Raw genomic sequence first — 18,715 nt, 5'->3', positions numbered from 1 at the left:
CGCTTACGGAAAGGCATCAGAATGGCTCATAGCCACTCAAAGGTGTGACAGAAATGAAGTAATCATTTTTGTGGAAGCCTAGGCATTAGTAATGTAATGAATCCAAATTAGCAAATATATCAGACCAAACACTCTGAGATATAATGTCTGGTTGTTGGGAGGAATCCTCCTGGTTTTAAAGACACCTCGAGGAGATTTTAGTAAATATTGAGCTGCCTTTCATCTCCTCCATGAAAGCAAATATGAATTGGAGAGAGAGAGAGAGAGGAGGGGAGGACGAGGGCCAGGGAGTCAGAAGGATGAGGGAGCTGGGGAGGAGGAACGAGGAGAGGAAAGAGGAGAAGAGAGGAAGGTAGCAGTCTGAAATGGCTGAGTGAAAAGACTGCAAAGGTCTTCAAATTTCAGAATCGGGAAACCTTAGTATTCAGCACAAGGACAACAGGTGTTGGCAAAAAAAACAGCTTCTAGACTGGTTTTGTGGATTACATTAGTTTTATTTTTTGATCTCCTATAATTTTCTGGGGTGCCTTTTGTATGGTGGGTGCTAATGTACTGCTGTGTAAATGGAGTCTATTTAACCAGTAGACATTGGGTCATTGTAAATGCATAAAATTGTATCATAGTGAATTGATAGGCCTAGATACATTTTTTCACATAAATTCTACACTACAATGCACAAACAAGAGGCTTTGCCTGTAAGGGACGTAAAAATGATGCACAAATATACACAGAAACACAAACAACATCCATAAATACGTATAGCTTTTATTTTTAAAAAAAGAAAATAGGCTTAAATTGATGTATTATTAAATTTAGAAAGACACATCTGTTTTCCAAACTAGTCAAATAAGTAAATATACTCTGTATCATATTTTTAATTTTCTTGAATATTTCCAATATTTTTCAAACAAGTGTGCATTCATACAACAACAATTAATTGAGGACTACTATGAAATTGGCACTTTTCCAGGATCTGGATATTAAATAGTAAAGAAGGCAAGCCCCTACCTTGTGTGTTCTCTATTCAGAAGGAAACAGAGAATTGGCTGGCAAAACTCAGATGTGATATCTGTATTATTTTAGCTGAAAATATTTTATTGTGTTCAACCAGATAGAATACTTTTCACATATGTCTGAGAAGATACACGTTTAACAAAATAAATTTCTCGAATGCCTGCTAATTTTCAGTTATTGGCTAGAAGGCTGATAGCACAAAACCAAACAAGGCCCTATATATTATTAATGTATGCATTGCAGTAGATGGAACTGGAGACATCCAGTTCAGACATGAGGCAGGCTTTATCTCCCGATGCTCACTGAGAAGTATCCATTAACATTAGATCTCAGCAAAATATAACAATCAAAACATAACACTAATAAGGTATTTTCTAAGGCAAAGAATGCTTTGAGTTCAGAGAAAGAAGAAAACCTTGAGTTCAGAGGGTGAAAGTTTTGTAGAAGAATAAGAATGTAACCCAGTTTTTAAAAGTTGAGAGGATTTAGATTGGAAGAGACAAAGTCTAAAGAAGGAGAGGCAATATTAAGAAAAGAAATGTAATGAGGAATGAGCAAACAGTGTGTTTATTTATTTTTAAATTATTTTTATTACCTTAAGTAACAGCCCATTTAAAAACTGTAAACATTTAAAGCCCGATAATTTGGGCATTGTTAAGTAAATATAGTATATCTCCTTGATGGACAGTTCTTCATTTATTAGGAGTGGTGGATATCAAGATGGTATTGCAGCAAAGAAAATTTATTATAGAAAGATTGTTTTGTAAATGATTTTCCATTTTCTGTATATGTTAGCTTATATCTCTCATTCTATGTGTGTAAAAGCATCTTTATTCTATATAACCATCTATAAGTTGACCATATCAACTGAAACTGACCATTCACTGGGCATTAGATCAGACAATTCTGGGTTTCATCCCAAAACCGGTATTTACTACCTGTGTGATTTAAATCAAGTTATTTTACAAATGTGTGTCAGTTATAGATCCACCAGCTATAAATTAAAGAGAATACCTTCTCTAACAGAGTGGGGATTGTTAAGAGGGTTAATATATATAAAGTACTCAGCTCAGTATCAGTCACTTTTATAGAAATGGAAGACTCAGTTCCTCCTCCACCCTTTCCAATAAGAGGAATACAGAAAAGTAATAGAGTGGAATGTGACCATGAAATGGGAGGGGGTGTGCGTATGCGGTAGCAGAATGTTGGTCTCCCAAAGAGGTCCATGTCCTAACCCCCAGAACCTGTGAATATGTTAGGCTACATGGCATAAAGGAATTAAAGTTTTAGACAGAATTAAGGGAAAGTAGCCTGGATTATCCAGGTGAGCCCAACATAATCACTCAGACCCTACTAAGTAATCAAGAGAAGCAAAAGAAAAGAGCCAGAGAGATAGCAGCATAAGAGGGACTTGGCCTGAAAATGCTGGCTTTACAGATAGAGGAATGGGACCATAAATCAAGGAATGTGGGTGGTCTCTAGAAGCTGGAAAAGGCAAGGAAATGGACTCTCTGCTCGATCCTCTAGAAGGGAAGACATCTTGATTTTAGTCCAATGAGAACCATTTTAAACTTCTGATCTCCAGAATAGTAAGAGAATAAATTTATCTTGTTTTACGCCACTCAGTTTGTGGCAATTTGTTACAGCAGCAATAGGAAACTAATATAAAGTCTTAGGAAAAAAAGTCCAGGTTGAGCAGAAGAGAAAGGATCCGTTAGTGATGCTCTATATCCCATCCTCTCCTGCCTCATTAGAATCCTAGCTCCTGTTACCCTCTCTCTTTTATCTTCAACTTTCCTCTCTCTCTTGGCACTTTCCCATGAGCATTTAAACAAGGTCATATTTTCACAATCTTAAAAATGGGGTTGTTTTCTTAATTTCTCTTTCCAATAGCTTGTTAATAGTGTATGGAAAAGCCACAGATTTCTGCTTTTGATTTTGTATCCTGCAACTTTACTGAGTTCATTTATTAGTTTTAACGGTATTTTGGTGGAGCCTTCAGGGTTTTCTATATGTAGTATTATGTCATCTGCAAATAGTGCCAGTTTTACTTCTTCCTTTCTGATTTGGATGCCTTTGTTTCTTTTTCTTGCCTAATTGCTGTGGCTAGGACTTCCAATACTATGTTGAACAAAAGTGACAAGAGCGGGCATCCTTGTCCTGTTGTACTCCTGAAGCTTATATGATGTTATATACCAATTTACCTCAATAAAAAAATTAAAAATAAATAAATAAAATAAAGTCTTCCTCACACCTTATGCCTGCCTTATGGTTACCATTGGTTTCTCTCAATTATTTTACACTTAAGATTCTGGAGTAATCTTCACTTACTTCCTGCTTTTTCACTTGCATTCATTCATTCTTGAACCTCCCCCACCCCTTTAACCTGATTTCTATCTCTAGCATATCAGTGTAATTGCAAGTTTCTTGCTAAATTTTAAGAACACTTTGACTCCTTATTCTGCTTTGCCTCCGTCCAGCATTCAACACTATTCACCACTTGCTTCCAGAAACACCTTCCACTTTTTGCTCTGTTCTATCTGCATCTTTTCCTTTTCCTCAAAGGTTCTCTGTCTTCTACTTTTATACTAAAATGACATTTTTTCACTAGGTTTCTGCCATCATTCTTCTCTCCTTCTGGATGATCCTGAAATTTAAAGCACCAATAACATCAGAGTTTCTTAAATTGTGACAAACACAACACTTGTGTGGGTTATTTCTCTGGGGAGTGTCCAGAATGTTCACCAACTTTTCAAATTAGTGAAATTCAGTGGTGTGCTGGTAACCACTGACTTTTCATGGTATGAATAGTCCCACTTTGGCTTATTGCAAGCTACCAAGTGTTTTTCAAGGTCTCAAAATGTTTCTTAATATTTAACAATTGACTCTTCCGAGCCAATAGGTTCTGACTCCAGCCCAACACTAACTTAAAAATTAAGCACTTTATTAAATAAAATAATTTTAGAAAATTAAGCTTCATGGAATTGCATGCAGGTAAAATCAGCATATAATCTATATACTTCTATGAAAGCTCGAACTTACATATCAATTGTCCTTTAAAATCTCCATATTGATGTCCCCAAAGATTTTAAACTCAATTTACCCCAAACTAAATTTATTGCTTTTCTCCTCACTCCTGTTCTGAAACATTTCTGATAGTTCTAATTTACAAACACTACATAATCTTACCCATGGTTTTTCATTGCAGAATGATAAAATCCTGATTGCTTACAGTAGTGGGTTGAATAGTATCCCCCCAAAATTCACATCCACCTGGAAACTCAGAATGTGGCCTTATTTGAAAATACCTTCTTCATCTTGATTTTGTACTTCTGCCCTCCATAACTATGAAATAATACATTTCTGTTGTTTTAAACTGCCCAGCGTGTGATAATTTGCTATGGGCGCTCTAAGAAACTAATATATCATTATGGTCTGAATGTTTGTGTTGCCCCCAAATTAGTATGTTGCAATCCTAATTTCCAAGGTAATGGTATTAGGATATGGGGCCTTTGAGAAGTGATTAGGTCGTGGAGATGTCATGACTGGGATTAGAGCCCTTACAAAAGAGGCCCTACAAAGCTCCCTAGCCACTTCCACCATGTGAGGACACAGCAATAAGTAAGAAGTCTGCAACCAGGAAGAGGGCCTTCACCAGAACCCAACCATGCTGGTGCCTTTATCTTGGAATTCTAGACTCAAGAACTGTGAGAAGTAAATTTCCATTGTTTATAAGCTTGGTATTTGGTATTTTATTATTCCAGCCTAAATGGACTAAGACATACACTTACGACGTTACACAAATTTCTTCATGTTTCAACCCCTATTTATTGCCACAACCTCATTTCATGCTTCATGTCTTCTGTGTTGTGGACCCTGTGAACTACTTGCAAGTCCCTGAATATACCATGTCTTCTCTTACTCCTAGTTGTTTTTTCCCTTTGCCCATTATCTCTGGAAGACATCACCAGCGGTTCTTTGTGTGGCCACTTCCTTCTTCAGCACACTTTATCTATAATGTCGCTTCCTCTGAAAAGTCTTTCTGGATCCTTTGAAGATGTGTAAAGTTCCAATGGGATCCCACTATATCTTGTGTTTATCTCACCTTAACACTGTATCATAACTTCTGGTTTACCCTGCATTGTTCTCTGGACTGACTGGCTCTGGAGAATAGCGACTGTGCCTTAAGCATCATTCTAATTCCAGTGACTATCACAATGCAAGACATCTAGAGACAACTCAACAAATATTTGTCGAATGACTTAATTGAAGACCACTGAAAGATCATTCACAAAAAATCCCAGGGAAGAAACCTTCAGTGTTAGAAAGTATCGGCACATTGATATCATCAGGAGAAAACAGCTTGTAAACATATAAATGTATCAGAGTATGTCCAGATGAATGAGGTAAGGTGTATGAAGGAAAGATAAACCATTTTAGGTGAGGAATAATAGAGGAAATGGGAAACTAAAGATAGAGATTTCTGGTAATTTCAAAAGCTATCAAGCAGCAAAGGCAGGAAACGTATTTACTGTGTGGTTTCCAGTGTCATCATGGTATCAATGGGTAGCGGTAGGAGTTATAAAGAGTCATTGTAAGAAGAAATTCTCTAATTATTAGATTCATTCAAAAATGGAATGACCTTTCTTGAGAAGAGGTGTGCATTCTCTCACTGGAAGAGAGAGATTGAGATAAATAACTTGAAGGATTTTAAGTGCTGTTCATCAGGATATTGGACTGGAAGAAATACTGGTAATTTTACTTTAATTTTCGCCAAAGGACATAGCAATACATTTTATTGATTCATATACTCAGCAATGCTAAAGAGTACTTTATCCTGAAGGGTCACTGCTCTGTACACTTTAGAATTCTGTTACTGCTGGTGATAACTCACTAATAAGAGTTAAGGCAATTTAATTGATTGGTTCAATATATTGCAGTCATCAATTACGTGTCTGCTAAAGTGAGACAGTCCCAAAGTATAAAGTCATTTCATTCGGTTATATTGATCTTTCACTATTGGATCAGGTTTTGTTAATTATTGGATTATATTATATTTTCACTTAAACACTGAATTTATATTTAATTTGCTTATGTTTATCCTGTTATAATAGATAATAATATTCAGAAATAGTAAAATCTGGCTCTAGTCTCTGTTTTCCTTTTGTACCAATCCATATGTTTCTCTGCTATCAGCTCTCTTAAAGTTATTATTTTTTCACATTCAGTACTATTGATTCTTCCAGGAGCCTATTAATAGTATAAAAAAATAAAATGGCACAAAGAATGAAAGATTTTCTTATAATTTATGCCCTTGGAAGTACATTAAATTTGGTAATCACCTTTCAGTGCATAAGGAAAGCCTCTCAGAACATTTGTTTCCAAGTACATGATCAGTGAGAATAGTATTTGAAACTAAAATCTGAGTCAATAAAGCAAAGAGCTTTTCTGCTAAGTACTCGAAAAACAGTTTCTCAGCAGGCTATAGCCAGGGGAGCAACAGAATTCAAGTACAGTGAGGCTAATAGAGTCATCAGCTGCTGAAATAGAATTAAATTGAGGGTCAGGAATTAGACTTGACAGAAAGATTAATAATTCAGCCAGGAACATAGAAAGCAATAGGAATGGTTTCAGCTTTTGCTTGATGATTGTGTCATCTGAAAAAAATAAATAAATAAAATAACGTGAAATAAAATCAATCACACTTTGGACCTTGGTGCTTTTTGAAGTGGAATACTGACTGTCTGACAGAGCCCTTGAAGTTGATATCATGGGTCCCTTCGAAGGCTGCTTTCACCAGATTTTGCCTTGGCTGATCAACAGAGTGGCCATAGCTTGTAAGCATCTGAAGGGAAAAGGAACTTACAAGCAAATTTTTAATAGAGTGGAAACCAAAGGCAAACATTGCCTTTCTTACTTGTGTGGTTCTGTTACTCCTTGTCAAAACGATGGTCAGAATGTCTCTGCCTAGAATTTTATCAGACTTCATTTCTTTCTAATATAGTCTGTTTGAAAATTAGTTGGAAATGAGTACATACTGTATCCATGAAAGTTTAAATATACAACCAAATCCAAAAAACAACTATATAAAATGTGTAGTTACGAATTGAATAATGTGCATTAAGGTTATAAGGACATAAGAAAAGAAAAGAATAATCCATGAAGGCAGATGAGAACATTTCAGAATTCTCTCCCCAACTCCTACCACTCACTACTCAATACTTTACCATTGTTGTTACTAGAGTGCATTACACATCGACCCACTTCAGAGAGAGCAGTTTTCTAGGGCTGCCATAACAAATTACCACAGACTGGGTGGTTTAAACCACAGAAATTTATTTTCTCACAGTTCTGGAGGCTAGAAGTCTGAGATCAAGGTGTCAGCGGGGTTGATTTCTTCTGAGGCCTCTCTCCTTGGCTTGTAGATTGACCATCTTCTTCCTGTGTCTTCACATAACCTTTTCTCTATGACTGTCTATGTTCGAATTTCCTCTTCTTATAAGGACACCAGTCATATTTGATTAGGGCTCACCCTAGTGATCTCATTTTAACTTAATTTCGTCTTTAAAGATCTATCTCCAAATACAGTCCCATTCTGAGGTACAGGGAGTTAAGACTTCAATATATGAATTTTGAGGGGACACGATTCAACTCGTAACAGAGGATCTTGAGTTTGTTTAGGTAGAAAGGGGGCTTCCAACATCTCAGTTGGAGTCCAGTGTCCCTTCCCCCAAGCCTTAGGCAGCTTAGTGTCCTGTAGTGATGTGAGTGTTTTCCAGACAGGGTAATTGTAAGTGGATCAATCATTTTTCCTAGCATGAGCATCATTCACTCTTACTGGATGTCAGTGAGTTTGGTGCTAGATGTTAATGTGTTTACACTTTTATATGTCACTGAGAGAAACAATTTGTGTATTCGCTGAGCTCATGGGCACTCTATGGGCACACAATGACAACCCTCTTACAAAGCTGTGGAGTTTATCTCTTTGTTAACTGACACTTGCATCTCTAATTAAGGATCCCTCGTTGTGTAATGTTAGCCAAAGTCTTAACTTCAGAAGTGAGGGATGAGTTAACTTGAGAAATCCTGGGGTAGAAAAAATGGAAAAGTTCTAAGGACTTCATAATGTACGCATAACTGTGGCAAAGATGTATCTCGGTAGTTTCCACTTTTACTATGCACTTGGGAGAATGGGTTTCTGTGATCTACATATACCCAAGTCACAGTATATTTTCCTGAGCCAGCTTTAAGCATCACTTTATTCTTTAAAATAATCTCTTGACTTTGTTGAGGTAGTAAAATTCCCCAAGTCATTGCTAACCACCTTTATCTTTTCTAAGCTAACGCAGGAGTTTCAAAAAGCTATGATTGTTAGGAAAGATAGTCCTCTAACTTAAAAATTATAGAGCTTTATCTAATTATTTGTCATTTGAAAATATTATGTAGCAGACTAAGAAAAATTATTGGTACATATGGGAGTGGGGAAGGCAGCTAGAATTTTTGAGCACCTATTATGATGATAAACATAACATAATTTTGCATATAGTACCTTAATCTTCACAACAACCTTATAGGTAAATGTTATCATCTGTATTTACAGAGGTAGAAAGAGCTGCCAAAAGTAACTTAAAAATATTCTCTAATTCACAAAGATAGTAAGGAGCAAAAATGGAACAACTCTCCTTTTCTCTAAATCCATGCTCTTTTCATCACACGTTAAGACTGGCGTTGCTAGCGATTCCATCTGCCAGTGCAATATGTCATGGTTCTCCAACAATTATACCCATAGGAATAGGGTAATTCTTCATTGATTGCTTATTGTTTGTCTACCCTCTCTTTCCAGATGTAGAGTCAGAGTTAAAAGATTTTAGTAAGCATCAAGCAATTAATGCCACATGACTTATTTTTAATTTTATATTAAATACTCTATCAAGAAAATGACAAATTTAAACTCAAAGATGATTCAGGATTGCCATCAGAACAATGACTTTTCTTTGTACTTGGGTTCTTGTATCATTCAGGTGTCAGATAAAAAAAATTATATACATTATCTCTTCTCATAAGACAAATCTTCAAATCAATTTAATCCTAGCACTGAGAATATAATAGGTTGTTTTATATAGGCCTGTGAAAGCTTAAGGGATGTCCTAGATCTCTGCTGCAATCACAGGTATTTAAAAACCCTCCTCATGGCAGAGCAATCTCTAATTGCTAACCTATGTCTTCCCATGTCAGGAAGCTACTCAAAAGCAGAGCCAAGAGGAGCTACCCTGCTCTGGATCCACAGTCATGCATTTGTTTTAGTATTGGATAAATTTATTCATATTCCTATATTCTGGAGTGCTTTCTTCAGTTTCCCAGCTGGGGCTCCATTCCCTTCATAATTTCTCAATTTCCTCATTCCCACCTTGGACCATACCTGCATATTGGGAATCTGCCTGTTTTCTCTTGCCTTAACTCTTTCATTTATTAATTCATTTGTTAATAAATAGTTATTAAGAAATTGCAGTGTATCTGGATTTTTTTAGTTGCTGTGGATGCAATATTTTAAAAAGATGAAGGTGCTGTCTTCATGTAGCTCATATTTAATTGGGATAAGTGGATACAAATAATGGAGTAGATATATAATGTCAGGGTTGAGATTTGATGTCTAAAGAAAAATAAAGAATATAAGGGGATACAGTGGTATTGAAGCTACTAGTTTATTGAGGTGGTCAGAGAAGGTACTCCTAAGAAGACGACATTTGAACAAAGACCTGAATGGGATGAGGGAGAAACTTTACAGATATTTGGAGCAAGAGTTCCAGTAGAAGAGGTGGAAAGTGCAAGTGTCCTGAGGCAGGAGGTGGTTGGGATCCTTGAGGAATAGCAAAGACAGTGTGACTGGAACACTAGGAGCAAAGGAGAGTATGGTAGATCTGTGAAAAATATGAAGTTGTAGAGGCAGCTAGAAGCCAGAATCTGTAGCCTTTGTAAGCTGTGGCAAAAATTTTAGATTTTCCTTTCTGTGTAGGAGAAGCCACTGGAGGTGTTTGACTTACTTGGAATAATATGACCTGATCATCCTTTAAAAGATTATTCTGGCTGCTGTAAGTAGACTGGACTGAGAGTTCAAAGTGATAACAAGAAAAGCAGTTAAGAGGCTATTGTAGCAGGCTGGGTGAAACATGGGTGGTGGTTTAGAATAGAATCACAACAGTGCTATTGGTGATAAGAGGTCAAATTCTGAACATTATTTACACATACATATATATAGTGCCAACAGAACTTGCTAAATGGAGAGTCAAGAATGATTTAAAGGTCCTTGACTTGAGGTTATGCCATTTACAGGCATGATGATGTTAGCAAAAAGAGTACATTGGGGGAGTAATGGAGAGGTCATATTACATTTGAGATGCCCACTAGAAATTCAAATGAATATGTCAATTAAGTACTTATAAATGAAAATGTGAAATACAGCAGAGAAGTTGTGATTAAACATCTGAATTTGAGTCATCAATATGGAAATGGTACTTCTAAAGTTACAATCTTAGATGAGACCACCAAGGGAGGCAGTGGAGATAAGAAACAGGTGAAGTTTGAGGATTGATCTCTGGGGTTATCTAAGTTTTATAGATTGGGATAAGAAAGAGATTTCAATAAAGGAGACTGGAAAGGAGTGGTCAAGGCAGTATGTATGGGGAAAACCAGGAAAGAGCAGTCTCAGAAGACAAGTAAAGAAAGTGATTCAAGGTGGAGAATATGCTCACTGAGAAGGTAAGATGATGACTGAAACTATGGTGATGCGTAGGACTTTGGTAACATTGTAATAGCAAGTCCAAAGGGCAAATGGGGAAATAATGAGGACTGAGAGAGTTCAAGAGATAATAAGAGGAGAATAAAGATAATAATAAATATTGATACCTTTTTTGAAGGGAACAGAGAAATGGAATGGCACATAAAGGAGGATATGAGAATCAAAACATAAGCATGTTGATGGGAAAGATGTAGTATAGAGGAAAATTGTAGATTCAGGAGAAAAAGATAATTTTATTGTTCACATCCTGGCATAGGCAAAGGGTGATAGGATTCAGTGCATAAGGGAGGGGTTTCTTTGATAGGATCAAGGAGATGCTATCCACCACAAGAGAAGATATAGTTGATGGATTCAAATGTTGTAGGGATGAGAGTACATTTGGTCATGGAAACATGTTGCAGTTCTCTTCTATTTGCTTTTCTTTTTCCAATAAAATGAGAATCAAGATCATCAACTGAAGTGTGAAATAGTCGCCTGGAACAGCAGTAGAATGTACTGCAAGAGAAATGTAATAGGAATTCGGGCAACACTGAGTCTCCACTTGACGTTTAAGACACTAATCTGTAATGAGTCCAGTCAGGTAACCCATTTTTCTCTAGTTATGTGAGGTTGTTGGGTTTGATTGTCGAGTAAGAGAAGAGTAAGCTATAACCAGAAGTAGGCTTTGCTAGCAGAATATGACGGAGGAAGAAAGAAACCAAGAGAGTTGAATAGGTCTGAAAATACATTAGTATAGAGATGATTCATGAAAGCAAAGTGGGTATGGATGAAATTGAGGACATGAGGTGAACGATGAACAGTGAAAAAACGGTAAGTTCAATGACTCGGAAGCACTGGTAGAGTTGGGGATTGGGATACTAGAGTGGTGTGTTATAAAGATAGATTGTGCCATAAGGTGGGATACTTGGAATGAATATTACAAGGTACAATAGAAATTGGAAAAGGTACCATCTAGTTAGTGACCATGAGAAAGAGTAGCTACAATAGGATGAAGGACAAAATCATTGGCAGAGATGAGCACAAGGAAGAGAGACACAAGGAGAGGGATGAATTATTTAAAACACTAAGAATAATGATAGAAGTCAGAGTGGAGAAAGAGCAGTAAGCCAGTGCAAAAAAATCTTCAGTGGAAGAATACATGCCCAGCAAAAAGGGCCATAACTTCAAAGGAACACAGATGATGTATCTGATGGAATATAATTTAATGTCTTTCTATTATATTTTATTTTGCTTTGAGGAAGAGGCAATGAGACATGAGGAAGACACCTTCCCCTACAGGTCCAGTTGTAGGTGAGTTACTGGAGAAAACACACCAGCACTGTGAGTATCTCCAGCAGTGCATTCAGTGAACATCTACATTTCATTAGATCAAAAAAAGAAGGAAAACCAGAGAGGCAGTTGTTACGACGTTTTGCAGTAACAGGCGCTGGGTCCCAGAGAGCACAAAGGAAAGAGCAAGATGTTGAATGGGGTGATAGTATGCAGTCTAATGGATAAGAGAGTCTTTGTGATATGGGATGACCTAAGAAGCTCAGGCTTCTAGCGGTGACTTAGATATAGAGGGATCAGTTTTAATAGTCTCTAAATAAATGTAGGCAAATAGTAGCCTCTTTTTGGGACTGCTGGGAGGTTGAGACTATAAGAGGGGCAGAGTTCTATGGCCTCCCTTGAAATCCTACTGAAGGCGGGATCGACAGAGGTAGAGATGCAATCTAATCATAATTACATGACCTTGGGACGGTGCTTGTCCACCCCATTCTGCTATTATAACCACATGGGAAAATCTGCCCCTTTTGCTTTTTCTTTTTGTGGATATAGTGCCTATGTCAGAAATGATTAAAGTGTATGGCTTATACTTTAACCAGAGCAGTAGAATATCACCACTACAGGTACCTGTTAGAGAATTAAATCATGAATTTACTGCAATTTAACACCTGCCAAATGCTTGCTTAAGACGTATAATATTTGAGAGGAAGAATAACTGGATGGAGAGATTGCATGCCCATTAGACTCTCTCTTAAGTTGCTATTCTTACGTTAATTTAGTTTACCCAATGCAACAGAACCGAAGGCATAATTATCTCAGCCTCTCACTGAGCTACATTTAATAACATGCCTTCTCCTTTATAAAGATTCAATGGTAGATACATGCATTTGAACAGCATCTCTGTCTTTTATTAAACCATAGGTTATCCGTTGTGTTAATCTATGTCTCTTAAACAGAGACGCTTGCCATAAATTCCTCCTTAACTTTATTTCAAGGAAAAGAGTTAACTCTATGAGGGAATTTGCCTTACAGCCTTTGACTGCATGCAAAACATTTAATGAATCATGTTTCCCTTTTTTCCAGATCTTAGAAGACCTGGGACCTAGAAAGCTTAGGATCATATGCAAAGGCTGACTCTATCTCATCTCAAGTGTGTATGAATAAAGTATATGCCATGTGCTTTTCCTGGATATTCTCTTCTTGTTTTTTCTTTTTTTGAGCAAGATTTGTCCTGAGCTAACATCTGTTGTCAATCTTCCTCTTTTTCTCTTTTCTCCCCAAATCCCCACTACATAGTCGTATATCCTAGTTGTACGTCCTTTGAGTTCTCCTATGTGGGATGCCGCCTCAGCATGGCTTGTTGAGTGCTGAGTATGTCCACGCCCAGGATCCGAACCAGCGAACCCTGGGCTACCAAAGCGAAACGCGTGAATTTAACCGCTATGGCCACCAGGCTGGCCCCCAGGTATTCTCTTCTTAACCTCAACAATACTATAAGTCCTATGACAAAAATTTAAGCTATCTCAAGTTCTTTAAGAAGTAAGCTAAATATAAATACTAAAAACAGATTAGTAAAGTCTATCTATTCCATCAATTTTTACTCTATATTACAAAAAATAAGACATCACCCTTTATGTGTTATGTAAGCACAGATTATCTATGTTCCCAGAAAAATCCAAAAAGAAATATACGTATTAATGAGAATGCATAGAACTTAGAGTAGGAGAGAAGAGGATTAATAATGTTAATAATACTTCGACTAACAGATGCAATCAGTTTAATTTTGTATACTTGTTTATAACTTCTTTAATCATCGCATTGTTATGATTTATGCATTATGATTATTATTAAAGAAAATTGCAGCCTCGAGCAAATAATTAAAATTTCTACTCTCACATTGCCCATAGATGCCAGAGTGGGAACAGGAACTCATGGATGTTTAACTTCAAAGGCTGTGTTCTTAATTCCACACCTACTGCTTACTAACTTCATTATAAGAAATCTATCCTTTCCTACATCCGTCGTTTTGCTGCTCCAGCTTCCAGTTAAAGTTCTGGTAAATAGCTCGTGCTCAGAGGCAGAGCAAGCCCATATTACATTGCTGGCCCTTGTGATTACAGAACAACCAACCAAAATATCCCCAGAAGCCTTGGAATTATCCAGCGTCCTGCAAGGCTCAGTAAACATCAATATTAGCAGTTCTGCTGTCTAATGACTAACACAGCATAATTTTGCCCAAGTGTATGTGCAAGTTTGATTTACTCACCTTAGTTTCTCTTTAGTAATCTTAGAAGGGAGCTTCAGATTAGAATACATTGGCACCTAAAATAATCAAGAGGAAAAGCAATGGGAACAGCCATCTTTATAATATTCAAATTGCCTAAAATAATGTTTTCTTTACCTAACAAAAACTTCTGCATTTGATCAGTAACTCAATTGAAAAGCTGTGTGGTTTAGTGGGAATCCCACAGGGTTTGAGCTGTTACACCTAAGTTTTGAGTGCTGACTTGGGTATTGGTTAGTCGTATCAACTTGGGTGAGGCATTCAATCAGCAAGCCTGGGGATCTTCACATGTAGAATGATTATTATAAAATAATAACTATCTCATAAGTTTGTGCTGAAGAGCAAATGAGATTATATTTATGAAAACACTTTAGTAAGTTGTCTGTAGTCAATTTCTTTGCTGTTTTAACACACTATGTGAATAAAACTAAATTTTTTCTCCTTTCATGGATTTTTTCCATCATGATTCCACAGATTTTAAAAATTAATAAATGTTACATTCTTTAAGAAGGGGATCTTTTACATATATTTTGAACTTAATAGGAAAATGTGGTATAATTTGTCTCAAAAAGAGATTCCCTTACATGCACTGCATTTTTTTTTATCCTATAGACTCGGAAATTCATACACAATTATTTTCACTAGTCTTAAATTTTCTGTTCTGTCCCATATCCTGAACACTTTTGGAAAGAGGAAGGCCATGATGCAGCTCAGCTGCCTCCGAGAGCATGCGGCTTATTTAATTAGGAACTCTGGGAGAGCCAAGTCATGGTGAGCTAATTTCTCCTGGCACATCATAAAGATACCTCCTAGATGTACCCTACAACTCTCTCCTTCTTCACTTTTCCCACACCTACGAAAGCCCTTTCTTATCTTTCTCCTAAAGGCAGGTACTGAAAAATTTGAATAAGTTATAGGCATCCAAACAAAATATTTGAAAATGGGATCAGTTATTTTTATGCATTGCTCTTAGTCCTAATTTTTTGATAGTTATATGTAACTTGACTTAAGTCTGAAATGTTTATTCATTATAAAGTAAGTTCCAAAAAGGCAGGATTTTTTGTTATTTTTTAATTTGTATGTTTGTTGTTTGTTTTTCTTTTTTGGTCTATTTATTCACTGCTTTACCTCCCCAAAATCTGAAACAGAGGCTAACACATAGTAGGTGCTTAACAAATATTGCTGATTAAATAGATGAATGCATTTTAATTTCAAAAATAAACTGTATGACAACTATTTCTCAGCACTTTTCAGCCAGACAATAATGGGCTCATCTTGGATTTCAACCCAAAATGAGGCAATGCATAGCCATTTCCTAAGGGAAGCAGGTAACGAGGAAAATGCAAAAGCCCAGAAGCAGTGCTGCCTTGCGATTCGACGTCAATGGAGATTAGTTAAAAACAAAAGCAGCTGTTCTACAATAATAAACAACAAATTTCAACGTCCCTCTTTCCCTTGCCATTCTGTCACTCTAGTCTTATCGTTTAATTAAACCCGAACTTTAAAATAAATGTGTCTGGCTTGTTAGTTTATTAAATGGAATATCAATGGAGAGCCTCTAGATTCAGCAGTTGGTACGCTATAGAATCCCTTTTAAAAATAAATGGCCACCAGTTTGCACTCCCACCAGCAGTGTATTGTGTGGTGATGGGTTGTAATTGGTATTTTGGTGGTGAACATGATGTAGTCCATGCAGAAATTGAAGTACAATGATGTACACCTGAAATTTTTACAATGTTATAAACCAATGTTACTGCAATAAACAAAAAATTTATATAAAAAAAAATGAAAATAAATAAATAAATAAATAAAAATAAATTAAAAAAATAAAAATAAAAATAAACGGCCACATCAAAGGCTCTGATTTTATTGAAAGTCCAAGTTTATAGTTCTCCTATTAGAAAGGGCAAAAGAAAAGTGTGAAAATTGTGAAAATTGAAGTGGTTTGATTGTAGACGCTTTTATAGTATGTTGAAGTGCTCACATGGCTTTATTTAAAGAATCATTAACTTTGATTGAACATGGAAATTTTGCCGAGAAATGTGAAGTTCATTATGGTTTATGCAATGCAAGCCAACTTGAAACTTCTGAATTTGTACCTTCTGACTTTTACATATATTGCCTGTTTTTGCACTTTGCTTAAAATCCATCATAATCAAATTCACTGTATACTCTCTCGTTAATCACATGACATTTGAGTTAGCAGTGGTCAGTGTTTGCTATTGAGCTATTATTTTATCATTAGCCAATGGCATGAACTTGTCAATAATAAGAAAACCAAGCATAATGATTTTGCTTGTAGGCATATACACACCAATCACACATACTTAAAGTTTGGTTGTGCTATTTAGTGACCACTGGATGTCAGGAGTATGGTTCTTAGTCCTGGCTCTACCCATCTGTGTGACTTTGGCTTTTTGGTGTTTTATGACTCAGATTTTATTTATGACATAAGAATGATAATATTTGGCCTCGATTAATCCTATGGATAGGTAGAAGGACAGAAAGAAGATATATAGAAGTGTTTCAGAAAATTTTAAAAAAATATCAAGGCAAAACATTAAATATTAGTAATGATTTTTAAGAAATTGGATTTTTAAAACAGGAGAGATAATAGCTTTACTATTGCTATTTACCTTTGTTATTATCATTGTTTCTATCAATTTGATCTTTTAAAAACAATCTGTGTCTGCATATTTGTATATATTCAGGTATGAATGATTGTGCCATATTTAGGTATTTAAATGTTCATTATACTATTTATAGCTACCAGGTAGAAACAAAGGTTGAAAAAAAAAGGCAAGAAGGGAAAAAATACAAAAATTAATTGTGGGAATATAGATCTTTAATCCTATAATAGATAACATCATGGGAGATGGTTAGATCACTTAAAAATGAAATATATAATTAATATATAGAATTATATAAGAAAAATATAAAGTTGGTTGTATCTCTTGACCTAAATCCATAAGACAAACGTAAACATGGATAAATGTTATTATCTAGGATTTGGATTTTAAAACATGGTATAAAATATGCATGGCAATATAGATCTCTTTGAATAAAGATTCATGTGAGAAAGACTAGCAGGTATTATGGTAAAAGAAAAATAACTTTTTAGGCTTGTTCAATAAAATATATTACAGTGTTTAGTTAAAGTAGATGGTACTTCCACATTACAGTACCAGGTTCGTTTTTAACTACCTTCTTTTTTTTGCTGAGGAAGATTCACCCTGAGCTAACATTTGTGCTAGTTTTCCTCTGTTTTTTAGTATGTAGGCCACCGGCACAGCATGGCTGCTAACAGAGCAGTATAGGTCTGCACCTGAGAACTGAACCTGGGCCACCAAAGCAGAGCACACTGAACTTAACGACTAGGCCACTGGGGCTGGCCCTAACTACTTCTTAAAAGAGACAGTTGACAACTTAGAATGTACCTGGAATGGGTAAGAGATCCCTAAACCACACACATGAGGAACATGTGAAGGGCTAGGCCTGATTAGATGTTCCTGCCAAGTGCTATCCCAACACCTAGTGCATTTTATCATAATTTACTAAACTGTTTACTTCTCTGCAAGCACACTAAGCTGTAAACTCTATGATACATGTCCCTTATTCACTATGGAATCCCCTGTATCTACCACATATTAATTCTACAATAATTTTCTCCTTAAATGGGTGAATATTGTTTTTTGGAGGAAAAAAATCTAAAGAATATGTTTGGTACATTCAAAGTAGGAAGAGGTAAAGCAAAAAGAATTAAAATTAATATGGAATACTCAGAAAGAATTAGAACTGATCTAATGGATGTTTCAGTGACATGAATTTCAGGTCAGTTTTAAGGAGGATGTTATAACCATTAGACAAATCCAAATACGGAAAAGAATGCTTCCAAAGTAAAGCTGATTCATCAACAATATTCAACTAGATGCTGGAGAACCATTGTTCAGGATTATTCTGGAAGGAGATTTCTGCCATGGGGTTGAAGTTTGAATTAAATAACTTCTAAAAGTCTTCATAGCCTAAGTCCCCCTTGTTACGCGGTTCAACTCATAAAACAAGAACGGAGAGAGTTAAGGATTATCCAAAAGCAATGATCACAAGTTTTCCCCATCAAAAATGATTCACTGTAGGGACCAGCTCAGGGCTACAAAAAATGCCTACTAGGAACGGTTACTTCCAGATCTGCTTGGTTTCCTGACTCCATAGAAGACAGGGAGCTTTCTCCAACAAATCCTGGCTTGTCTTGTGCTCACCAACTTCACATTCTGCTTCTAAAGAATGTCACATTTGCCTTTCCAAACCCTTTTCCATGTTCTGCACTAGCATCATATCTCATTCTCTTTTATTGGCTC

The 18,715-nt window shown here is 36.2% G+C and overlaps 1 long non-coding RNA gene across 1 annotated transcript in view; it reads right to left on the bottom strand.

Moving 5' to 3' along the window:
• The window catches only part of LOC147915994 (uncharacterized), a 160,351-nt gene that overhangs the window by 38,541 nt on the left and 103,095 nt on the right, over positions 1-18,715 (bottom strand). Inside the window, exon 2 of the long non-coding RNA XR_015553579.1 lies at positions 14,343-14,398. This is a non-coding gene — a long non-coding RNA (uncharacterized LOC147915994). The remainder of the gene's footprint in view (positions 1-14,342; positions 14,399-18,715) is intronic.

Source organism: Ceratotherium simum, chromosome 11 (genome assembly GCF_057802395.1).
Source record: "Ceratotherium simum simum isolate JZ-2026a chromosome 11, ASM5780239v1, whole genome shotgun sequence".
Classification (NCBI taxonomy): Eukaryota; Metazoa; Chordata; class Mammalia; order Perissodactyla; family Rhinocerotidae; genus Ceratotherium; species Ceratotherium simum.
Note: the sequence above shows the minus strand (reverse complement) of the source record. Positions and strands in the feature narration are given on the sequence as shown.